The 12,181-nt window shown below is 44.0% G+C and overlaps 1 protein-coding gene and 1 pseudogene across 1 annotated transcript in view; one reads left to right on the top strand and one right to left on the bottom strand.

The window, feature by feature from the left end:
• LOC131398502 (leucine-rich repeat-containing protein 74B-like) overlaps window positions 1-12,181 on the bottom strand; it is an 84,855-nt gene that overhangs the window by 64,240 nt on the left and 8,434 nt on the right. The gene's annotated exons all lie outside the window — the stretch shown is intronic.
• Window positions 6,922-11,081, top strand: LOC131398504 (tubulin alpha-3 chain-like; annotated as a pseudogene).

The following is a 12,181-nucleotide window of genomic DNA, read 5'->3' as shown; positions in this document are numbered from 1 at the left end:
GTTTATCTTTGTCTGCCTTATTTTGCTTAACATAATACCCTCAGAGTCCATCCATGTTGTTGTGAAGGTGACGATTTTCTCTTTTTTATGGCTGAGTAGTATTCCAATCATCAGTCCATGGACGCTTGGATTGCTTCCACTTCTTGGCTATTGTGAATAATACTGCAATGAACATAGGGGTGCATAAGTCGTTTTGAATTGTTGATTTCAAGTTCTTTGGATAAATACCCAGTAGTGGGATAGCTGGGTCATATGGTATTTCTATTTTTAATTTTTTGAGAAATCACCATGCTATTTTCTGTAGTGGCTGCGCCAGTTTGCATTCCCACCAGCAGTGTATGAGGGTTCCCTTTTCTCCACATCCTCTCCAATGTTTGTTATTTTTTTGTCTTAGTGATTATAGCCATTCTAATGGGTGTAAGGTGATATCTTAGTGTCGTTTTGATTTGTATTTCCCTGATGATTAGTGATGTTGAAAATCTTTTCATGTGCCTCTTGGCCATCTGTACGCCTTCTTTGGAAAAATGTCTGTTCATATCCTCTGCCTATTTTTTGATCAGCTGTTTTGTTGTTGTTGAGTTGTGTGAGTTCTTTATATATTTTGGAGATTAACCCCTATTCGTATATGTGATTTGCAAATATTTTCTACCAGTTGGTGGGCTGTCTTTTCATTTTATTCCTGGTTTCCTTTGTCTTGCAGAAGCTCTTTAGTCTGATGAAGTCCCACTTGTTTATTTTTTCTTTTGTTTCCCTTGCCTGGGTAGATATAGTATTTGAAAAGATCCTTCTAAGACCGATGTCAAAAGTGTACTGCCTACATTTTCCTATAGGAGTTTTATAGTTTCAGCTCTTACCTTCAAGTCTTTGATTCATTTTGAGTTAATTTTTGTCTATAGCAAAAGATAATGGTCTACTTTCATTCTTTTGCATGTGGCTGTCCAGTTTTCCCAGCACCATTTATTGAAGAGACTTTCCTTTCTCCATTGTTTGTTCTTAGCTCCTTTGTCAAAGATTAGCTGTCCGTAAATGTGTGGTTTTATTTCTGGGCTTTTACTTCTGTTGCATTGATGTGTGTTTCTGTTTTTGTGGCAGTACCATGCTGTTTTGATTACTATAGCTTTGTAGTATATTTTGAAGTCAGGTATTGTGATGCCTCCAGCTTTGTTCTTTTTTCTCATGATTGCTTTAGCTATTCAGGGTCTTTTGTTGCCCCATATGAATGTTATGATTCTTTGTTATATTTCCATGAAGAATGTCATTGAAATTCTGATTGGGATTGCATTGAATGTGTAGATTGCCTTAGGTAGTATGGACATTTTAACTATATTTATTCTTCCAATGTGTGTGCATGGAATATCTTTCCATTTCTTAATGTCATCATCAATTTCTTTCAATAATGTCTTATAGTTTTCATTGGATAAGTCTTTCACCTCCTTGGTTCAATTTATTCCTAGATATTTTATTCTTTTTATTGTGACTATAAATGGGATTGTATTCTTGAGTTCTCTTTCTGTTAGTTCATTATTAGAGTATAGAAATGCAACTGATTTTTGTAAGTTGATTTTGTACCGGGCAACTTTGCTGTGGTTGTTGATTATTTCTAATAGTTTTCTGATGGATTCTTTAGGGTTTTCTATATATAAAATCATGTTGTCTGCAAACAGTGAGAGTTTCACTTCTTCGTTGCCTATTTGGATTCCTTTTATTTCTTTTTCTTGCCTAATTGCTTGGGCCAAAACTTCCAGTACTATGTTGAATAAGAGTGGTGAGAGTGGACACCCTTGTCTTGTTCCTGTCCTCAGAGGGATGGCTTTCAGTTTTTCCCTGTTGAGTATGATGTTGGCTGTGGGTTTGTCATATATGGCCTTTATTATGTTGAGGTACTTTCCTTCTATACCCTTTTTATTGAGAGTTTTTATCATAAATGAATGCTGGATCTTGTCAAATGCTTTCTCTGCATCTATTGAGATGATCCTGTGGTTTTTATTCCTCATTTTGTTAATGTGGTGTATCACATTTGTGGATGTTGAACCATACCTGCATCCCTGGTGTAAATCCCACTTGATCATGGTGAATAATCCTTTTAATGTGTTGCTGTATTCAGTTTGCCAATATTTTGTCGAGGATTTTTGCATCTGTGTTCATCAGCAATATTGGCCTGTAATTTTCCTTCTTTATGTTGTCCTTTTCTGGCTTTGGGATCAGGGTGATGTTGACCTTATAAAATGTGTTAGGAAGTGTTCCATCTTCTTAAACTTTTTGGAATAATTTGAGAAGGATAGATATTAAGTCTTTTTTGAATGTTTGGTTGAATTCTCCAGAGAAGCCATCTGGTCCTGGACTTTTATTTTTTGGGAGGTTTTTGATTACTGTTTCAAAATCTTTCCTTACGATTGGTCTATTCAGATTCTCTATTTCTTCCTGATTCAGTTTTGGGAGGTTGTATGAGTCTAAGAATTTATCGATTTCTTCTAGATTGTCCAATTTGTTGGCATATAGTTTTTCATAGTGTTCTCTTATAATCATCTGTATTTCTGTGGTATCCATTGTAATTTCTCCTCTTTAATTTCTAATTTTATTTATTTGAGCCTTCTTTCTTTTTTTCTTAGTGAGTCTGGCTAAAGGTTTGTCAATTTTGTTTGTCTTCTCAAAGAAAGGGCTCTTTGTTTCATTGATCCTTTATACTGTTTTTTTTGGTTTCCATTTCATTTATTTCTGCTCTAATTTTTATTATTTTCCTCCTTCTGTTGACTTTGGTATTTGTTTCTTCTTCTTTTTCTGTTAGATGTAGTTTAAGATTGCTTATTTGAGATTTTTCTTGTTTGTTAAGGTGTGCCTGTATTGCTATGAATTTCTCTCTTAGGACTCCTTTTGCTGCATCCGATGTGAGTTGGTATGGTATATTTTCATTTTCATCTGTCTCTAGATATTTTTTGATTTCTCTTTTAATTTCTTCAATGATCCTTTGGTTTTTCAGTAGCATTTTGTTTAGTCTTCACATATTTGTCACTTTCTCAGCTTTTTACTTGTAGTTGATTTCTAGTTTCATAGCATTATGGTTGGCAAAGATGCTTGATATGATTTAAATCTTAATAAATTTATTGAGGCTTGCCTTGTTTCCCAACATATGGTCTATCCTTGAGAATGTTTCATGTGCACTTGAGGAGAATGTGTAATCTGCTGTTTTTGGATGGGTGTTCTATGTATATCTATTAGTTCATCTGGTTTAGTTTTTCATTTAATTCCACTATTTCCTTGTTGACTTTCTGTCTGGATAAGGTATCCATTGATGTAAGTGTGGTGTTAAGGTCTCCTACTATTTTTCTGTTGTTGTTAATATCTCCTTTTAGGTTTGTTAATAGTTGCTTTATGTACCTTGGTGCTCCTATGTTGGGTGCATATATATTTGTGTGTTATGTCTTCTTGGTTGAGTGTCCCTTTTTTCATTAAATACTGCCCCCTTTGACTCTCATTGCCTGTTTCATCTTGAAGTCTACTTTGTCTGATATAAGTACGGCAACACTTGCTTTCTTTTGTTTGCCATTAGCTTGGGGTATTGTCTTCCATCCTTTCCCTCTGAGCCTGTGTTTGTCTTTAGGGCTGAGATGTGTTTCCTGGAGGCAACATATTGTTGGGTCTTTTTTTTCCACCCTGCCACTCTGTGTCTTTTGATTGGAGAATTCAATCTATTTACATTTAAAGTGGTTATTGATATATGAGGGCTTAATGCTGCCATTTTATCACTTGTTTTCCGGTTGTTCTGTATTTCACTTGTTTCTTGTCCCATGTATTTAGAACTACCAATTGAGGTTGGTAATTCTCTATGATGGTTTTCTCAGTTTTCTCTTTATCTTTTGTGTCTCTGGTCTGATTATTTGTTTAGTGGTTACCGTGAGGTTTGTATAAAAAATCTCGTAGATGAGATAGTGCATTTTCTGATACTCTCTTATTTCCTTAGTCTAAGCTGATTCCATTCCTTTCCTCCTCCCCTTGTAAGTTATTGTTGTCACAACTTATACCATCTTGTGTTGTGAGTTTGTAGTTAAAATGATATTATATTTATTTTTGATGTTTTCCTTCCCTTTACCTTTAATGTTATAATTAAGTATTTGGTAACCTGTTCCAATAGAGAGCTGCAATTTTCTGATTTTGTCTGCCCATTTATCTCCTTGATTAAGACTTTGTAAACCCTTTTTTGTTTTTTCAGGTATGAGGGCCTTCTTGATCATTTCTTGTAGGGGGGTCTTGTGGCAATGAACTCCCTCACGTGGTTTATCTGGGAGAGTTTTTATTTCTCCATCATATCTGAAGGATATTTTCACTGGATAGAGTGTTCTTGGTTGAAAGTTTTTGTCTCTCAGGAGTTTGAATATATCATTCCGCTCTCTCCTAGCCCGTAACGTTTCTGCTGAGAAATCTGCTGAAAGCCTGATACGGGTTCCTTTGTAAGTTATTTTCTTCTGCCTTACTGCCCTTAATATTTTTTCTTTGTCATTGACTTTTGCCAGTTTTACTACTATATGCCTTGGAGAAGGTCTTTTTACATTGATATGATTAGGAGTTCTGTTCTTTTACTTGTATTTCCAGCTCCTGCCTCAGGTTTGAGAAGTTCTCAGCTATTATTTCTTTGAACAAGCTTTCTGCTCAATTCTTCCTCTGGAATACGTATAATTCGTATGTTGCATTTGCTAATTAAGTCAGATATTTCTCAGAGAATTTCTTCATTTCTTTTTAATCTTAGTTCTCTTTCCTCTGCCATCTGAAGCATTTCTATATTTCTGTCCTCCAGATTGCTAATTCTGTCCTCAATAATACCAGCTCTGTTATTCAGGGACTCCATATTTTTCTTTATCTCATCCATTGTGTTTTTCATCTCCATTTCTGATTGTTTTTCCTTTAAAGTTTCAATCTCTTTTGTGAAGAATTCCTTCTGTTCATTAATTTTGTTCCTGATTTCATTGAACTGTCTGTCTGTATTTTCTTGTAACTTGCTGAGATTTTTTATGATAGCTATTTTGAATTTTCTGTCATTTAGATCGTAAATTTTTGTGCCTTCAGGATTGATTTCTGGGTGCTTGTCATATTCCTTCTTGTCTGGAGTATTAATATATTTCTTCATACTATTTGTTGATGTGGATTTGTGCTTTCACATAGTGATAGTATTTGGTCACAGATTCCACCTCCTGCCACTAGGGGTGCGGTCAGGAGCTGTGGATTCTGAGCCCACCACAATCCCTGGTATCTGTGCCTGTCCTTTGGACTCTACACTGACAGGGCTCATCTGTGATTGCTCGCTTGCTTGCTTGCAGCTGCTGCTTTTCTAACATATGCACAGGATCTCTGACCAACTAGCTGAGCTGGAGTGCCAGGTGGGGGGAGGGGTGCTCTCTTTCACATGCACGATCCAGGGGCCTTCTTGTTGTATCCTCACTCTCTGCTCTCCTTGGGTACTGGCTTGATGAAGACACCTCTGCAATAGCTTAGCCTCCTCTGTGTGGAACTTTCCCATGGGCTTTGAGGGAACTTGAAGAGCAAAGGCGTTCCCGTGGAGAGCTGCCCTTTCCCCCTCTTTTCTCAGAGGCGCATGCAGTCCTGCACTGAGGGTCGCTGCCAAGGAAGGAGAGGAGTCTCCTTACATCCTTCCACTTCCTCCCAGGGGTTCCAGCACCTCCACCTTCAGATGTATGGCTACGTGGGTCTCTCAGACATCTTTTGTGCTGCGTGAATGTCCTCTGTAGGTTTGTGAATTTCCTTTTTGTTGTATCTTAGTGGAGAGAGTCTAAGGGAAGAGCTCACTCTGCCGTTATGCTGACATCACTGCACCCTGTGTCTGCTTTTTCTCTTCACATGTCATATTTTCTGGAAATTTTTTTTGGTATACCTGCTAAGTTTAGGTTGGATACCAGACATTATGAATTTTACATTATTGGGTGCTAGATTTTCTTGGTAGCCCTTTAACTATTTGTAAGCTTTTTTCTGGGATGCTATTAATATACCTGGAAACAGCTGGATCCTTTGAGGCTTGCTTTTTGACTTAGTTAGGTGGGTTCAGAACAGCCTTTAGTGTAGGCCTCATTTGGCCCCACTTCTGAGGACTCCATTCAGTGCTTTGTGAGGGAGAGATATTTCCACCATGGTGGCTGTGAGCTCAGGAGCCCCTCACACACAAATGAGCTCAGGAGCAGCACTCAGCTGTGGGCTCCATGGGACTCCCCGCTGGTCTCCACAGAGCTCTTTCCATGCAGCTCTCTCGCCTCTGGTATCAGCACTGTGGTTTCTAGCTGCTGTGGCCTCCCTAAACCCCAAATTCTCTCTTCTCCACTGGGGGGAATCCTGGGCTTTGGGTTTCTCCTCCCTCTGCTGCAGCCTGGAACCCCCCAGCAGTCTTCTGGGGCAGGAATATGCTGACTTTGTTTCTCTGCTCTGAGAAATTGCTGTCTTTGCTGCCTGTTTTTCAGTGACCGAAAACTGTTATTTCATATATTTTGTCTGATTTTCTAAGGAATTGCTTAAAGCAGGGTGGTAAATCGATCATTAGGTGGAAGGAAAATTTCTTGACTGCTTGTTTTATGTTAATTTTTAACATTACTTACTGATTGCTTGGAAGACGAGTTTATAATGGCTGTACTCCTATTCATAGTTCGACATGTCTCTATCTGTGTTGGATGGGCAGGTGTTCAGATATGAAATGATCATTGGCAGGTCATGGGATAGAATGTCTGAGAAAACCTTCAGACACCAAAATATTTTACAAATATTAATTTATGATATCAGGTCTCATTAGCATATCATAGAGTGACAATTGCCTTAAAGATGAGGGGTCTCTTGTTTATGTTCTGGGTCCCAGCATGAGTACATCTCTATACACGAGGGGCAGGCGGCAGTCCAGATCGGCACTTGTACTGCCTTGAACATGGAATTCAGCCCGAAGGTCAGATGCCAAGTGACAAAACCATCCGTGGTGGGGATGACTCATTCAACACGTTCTTCAGCGAGACAGGGGCTCGCAAGCAAGTGCCCAGAGCAGTGTTTTTGGACCTGGAGCCCACCATGGTCGGTAGGTACTTGGGCACTCAGGGCACCTGTCCTGGGATGGTGGGAGAGCCTGGCTAAAGCTCCTTTGATCCCTCTGCAGAAAGGATGGATGTATACGTGTATACCCGTGGCCATATTAGGTGAGAAACTAGAAGGTTAGTGCTTGAAATGTCTGTGGGACTCAGGCTCTTAATTTAAAAAAATCTACTGTAAGGTTGGCCAGCAGGAAGATGGGCTGGGGATAGATTCACTCGTGGCCACCTCAGCCCCAGTCAGGTGGTTGTGTAGACCCTGTCTGCAGGGTGCCCGGGTCCCTCCTTAATGCTGTGCACTCTCTCAGGCTGGTGCACGAGTCCTGACCTGCATCTTACACATAGAAAGGTAAGTATAGAATATTCGTTGGGTTCCTCCAGATTAAAAGTCTGAGGTAGTTTCCAAGGAGAGCTGCAAAGAGAGCACCTTTCAGTGGCCACCCGGGGGATGACAGAATGTCACCCTAAAGTCTGTGAGACCCAGGCCACATAGAGTACCCTGATGGGACTGCCCAGCAAAAGTCATGCTGTGAACTGTCTAGTATGTAAGGGAGTTTTAATTATACCTTTGGCTGTAGCTACAGGTGTGAAAGAAACATGCACGTGTAGAATTGCCTGCGTGCAGGTGAGAGAACTCTGTTCCCTTCTTTGGAAACCAGTCACACTGGCATTTGTACATGAGTTGACTCTTCTCTCCTAGAGGCATAGGTTGCAGCTGTGGTCTGTGTATTACACGGAGACTTTCCTAGGAGACACTGATGCTGTTGACCTACAAGAAACAGCATGTACTTGTTAGAATGGAACAGTCCCGAATCTGTCCAGCCGGGTGAGTTAACAATAGGCCTTAAAGACTCGCGGCCCCTGTGTCCTCTGTAGATGAAGTGCGCACAGGGACCTACAGGCAGCTCTTCCACCCGGAGCAGCTGATCACTGGGAAGGAAGACGCAGCCAATAATTACGCCAGAGGCAACTACACCATCGGCAAGGAGATCGTTGACCTGGTCCTGGACCGCATCCGCAAACTGGTAAGAAGAGCGCTGAGAAGGCTTCCTGTGGACGTTGTCCTGGACGGGAGGGTAGGCCTTGGATTGTGACCAGGAGGACATTTTGGCAAAACCGAGGCCAGAATCATGAGTGCACAGTCTGATGACTCTCCAGTGCGGCTGCAGTGCATCCATACGTCTTTATTGTCTTCTCTCCTCTGCCTCTAAGTGTAATGCATGTTCACTGGGGAGGATGTGAGTTGTATGATCTTGCAGAGGAAGAGAAGTGACCGTGGCTGGTTGGAGGTGGGTGGTGTGGCTTCTGCAGGTGTTGGCTCGCATTCTCTGCTTTGTCTCAGACAGATCTGTGCACGGGTCTGCAGGGCTTCCTCATCTTCCATAGCCTCAGGGGTGACACCGGCTGTGGGTTTCCATATCTGCTCATGGAGTGCCTCTCGGTGGACTATGGCAAGAAGTCCAAGCTCAAATTTGCCTTTATCCAGCCGGCTAGGTTTCCACGGCCGTGGTGGGCCCTACGACTCCATCCTGACCACTCACACGACCCTGGGACATTCTGACTGTGCCTTCATGGTGGACAACGAAGCCATCTATGACGTATGTCAGTGCGATCTGGATCTCGAGCAGCCCATGTACACCAACCTCAATCATCTGATGGGGCAGATCGTGGCCTCCATCACGGCCTCACTGTGATTCGATGGGGCACTGAATGTGACCTTGATGGAATTCCAGACCAACCTGGTCCCATAACCTGCATCCTCTTCCCCTTGGCCATCTACGTCCCAGTTATCTCAGTTGAGAAAGCCTACCACGAGCAGCTGTCTGTGGCCAAGATCACCGATGCGTGTTTCAAGCCAGCCAACCAGATGGTTAAGTGTGACCCTTGACATGGCAAGTACATGGCCTCCTGCATGTTGTACAGGGGGGATGTGGTCCTGAAAGACGTCAACATGGCCATGGCCACCATTAAGACCAAGCGCACCATCCAGTTTGTGAATTGGTGCCCGACTGGATTTGAGGTAGGTCTGGGTGATGTGGAGGGGGTCTACCTGTTAGCAAGCAGCAGACCCTGCAATAGAATGCTGCCCTTTGCAGAGAATTCCCCTGTTCCCTGGCAGCTTGGCTCTTGGTCATAAATTAGGGAACCAGAGTGATCATTTATTCAGTGGCATCTTTTGAACTTTCTTCCTGAGTCATCACACTATAGATCTGTGGTTAGAGTAATTTCTTTTACAACAGAATAGAAAATTTTTTGAAGAATTTTTGTTCCCTTTTTTGAGTGTTAGAATTAGTGTGGGAAATGTAGGTTGGACTGAGAAATGTAGACATTTTCAGGGCATTTTGGTAATTCCTATGGACATTTGAAATTGAGGAATTACTGTAAACTGATTGCTGTCACTAAATCTTAACTTCATTCCATAAATGTGTAGAAACTACATCCAATTTAAATGTCCTGTGTGGTGTTTGATTTAAAGAAAAACTATCATGAATCTTTTTGTGAAGAAAATGGCAACATCTTTATTTTCTCTTGGTAAGCCCAGAAATTCTGGCCTGAGTTTGCCTCGGACCACAGTTTGTCCCCACCTTCTACTGGATACAAGATGAAACCTTGCTGTCGCTCTCCAGCTTTGTCCAATCATCCGTCACCGAACCCTGTGGATTCTTTCCCTCAGGACTGTGCTTCCCTGAGCCATTTCAGACCTCCTCTGCTAGCTCAGACCCTCACTGCTTCTGCTGGGCCTGCTGCGGTGGTTCTGAACTAGGCCTTCCTCCTCTGGTCCTCCTCCTCCAGCTGGGGGACCAGCATGGTGGGTGGACCAGCCGCCTGGTTCTGTAAATAAGTTGTGTGTGAACACAGCCACATGTGCTCATTGGCGTATTGTTGTGGCTGCTTTTGCTGCAAAGACAGAACTGAGGAGCTGTAACAGACCGCGTGGCCCACCCAGCCTAGAATGTGTAGTGTCTCGCCCTTTACAGACAACGTTTGCTGACCCTGCGTGCTGCTGCCAAAACCTCTGGTCACATTGTCCCTTGGATCTGCAACTTGGAATGCCTCCTCTTTGGTCCCAGCTCTAGAACATCACCCCTTTCCTCCTACTTAGCACACACACAGACCACCTCCTGGTGCAGTGGTGGCAGCAGTCCCAGGACCTCTGACGGTGTGCCTGTCACCCTGCTCTGCACAGGCTGGCTTGTTTGGTGGGAAAACGGGGTATGACCGTCGCTCGTGATACAACCACAGTTGCGTACTCTGAATCTGTCTGGGTGGAAAAGGTTTCAGCCACAGAAATTAATCCCCATCTTGTTGAAGCCTGTGCAGAAAATAACGTACAAAGAATCCAAAGCAGTGTCCCTTTTCAGAAGGAAGACAGTCCTGTCACCTGGGCACCTATCACATGTCACAGTTGCTGGGACACAGCCCTTGAGGCAGCTCAGGACCTAGCCAGGGTGGCCAATTCTGAGGCTCCTCTTTCCCTATTTTCCTTGTCTGGAAACCAGCACCCTACTCCCCTGGCTCCCTGCCTGGCACCAAGAAGGGCTCAGAGCCTGCAGGGTGAACTGTGCCTTCTCCCGGGTCTCCAGAGGGGACCTGTGTGTCTTCTGTTTCCATGAAAGCAGCCACCATTTCCGGGTTTGCTGGAAGCTTCACAGAGTGCTTTCTTCCTCTGGCAGGTGGGCATCAACTACCAGCCCCCACCGTCGTCCCCGGGGGAGACCCGGCCATGGTGCAGTGGACCATGTGCATACTGAGCAACACCACCACCATCGCCGAGGCCTGGGCCCCCCTGGACCATAAGTTCGACCTCATGTACGCAAAGCGAGCCTTTGTGCACTGGTACGTGGGGGAAGGCATGGAGGATGGAGAGTTCTCTGAGGCCCGCGAGGACCTGGCGGCTCTGGAGAAGGATTACGAGGAGGTGGGCGTGGATTCCGTGGAAGCAGAGGCCGAAGAAGGGGAAGAGTACTGAGTGGGCGCGTGTGGCTGGCGGCCAGCCCTGTGTATCCTCCCCACTATAACATCACAGGTGTGCTCACCTATTAAAGTTTCTGTGTTAAACCTCTGTCTGTCATGGTGCTCGGTGGGGACACACTCATCTGCCCACAACAGTGGGGGGACCCCCAACCTGACGGGCCGCGTGGGGGGCTGGTCCGGGCCGCACAGCGCTGCGCTGCTGGAGCGGGTGGAGCACCAGCTACATCGGTGAGGAGCCACTGCTCACGTGACGTGACCCGGGGCGAGAGTCAGAATTTCCCACCCAAGGTTTCAAAGCCTAAAGATTTACTAAATTCTAGGAAAACTGTTAGGTTTTTCAATGGAATTTGCCATTTTTCACGCTTCTCCATTGATGGGACATGTGGACTAAAGTATAAAAGCTTAGAACTGGAGTTTCAAAATCTGAGGTCCATGGAAGGGGGGGTCCACAAAATCCCTGAAACTGTGGGTCAGATGTGTAAGGTCAGGACAGTTTTTGGGGGAAAGAGTTTTTTGGATTCTCCACAGCATTTGTGACCCACAGAAGGTTAGAAGCTCTAGGTCACGACACAATTCATCTTTGTCCCCACTGTCTGTGGTCTCAGTAAAAGTGACGTACCTTTCACTTGAAGCGCAACATGTTGATGTCTGTTTATTAAAGACCTAGTAATACGGATATTTTCTCTCAGAGCCGAACCTGAGGTCCAGGAGGGTGAAGTCACTGGTTTAAGTCACTTGGTTAGTTCAGCCGTAGCATAAACAGGACCAGCACACAGAAGTAGTTCTAAATCTTTGTGCCTTGATATATTCAATATGTGATAGAAAACGTCTTGAATGACCCTCAGTTTTTCAAAAAGGTTTATCAGCAACTGGAGGAAGCCACACAGAGCCTCTGCTGGGGGGATGGGGAGCCCACAGCTGGGTGGCGTGAGAAGTCTCCGCCCATCTCAGGTGCTGCGCCCAGGGGGCTCTTCCCCGGTCCACCCCCCTTGGGCAGCCTGGTGGCACTGGGCTGACGGGGCATCCTCTGGCTGGGTCCTTCCCGGCCACCGCGTTCTGCCAGTGCCGTGCCTCCACCACGAGCACTGCTGCCTTTGTTTCTCCCTGAGCAGACAGAACACCACCGTCAGGAACCTGGG

This window comes from Diceros bicornis, chromosome 35 (genome assembly GCF_020826845.1).
Source record: "Diceros bicornis minor isolate mBicDic1 chromosome 35, mDicBic1.mat.cur, whole genome shotgun sequence".
NCBI lineage: Eukaryota > Metazoa > Chordata > Mammalia > Perissodactyla > Rhinocerotidae > Diceros > Diceros bicornis.
Note: the sequence above shows the minus strand (reverse complement) of the source record. Positions and strands in the feature narration are given on the sequence as shown.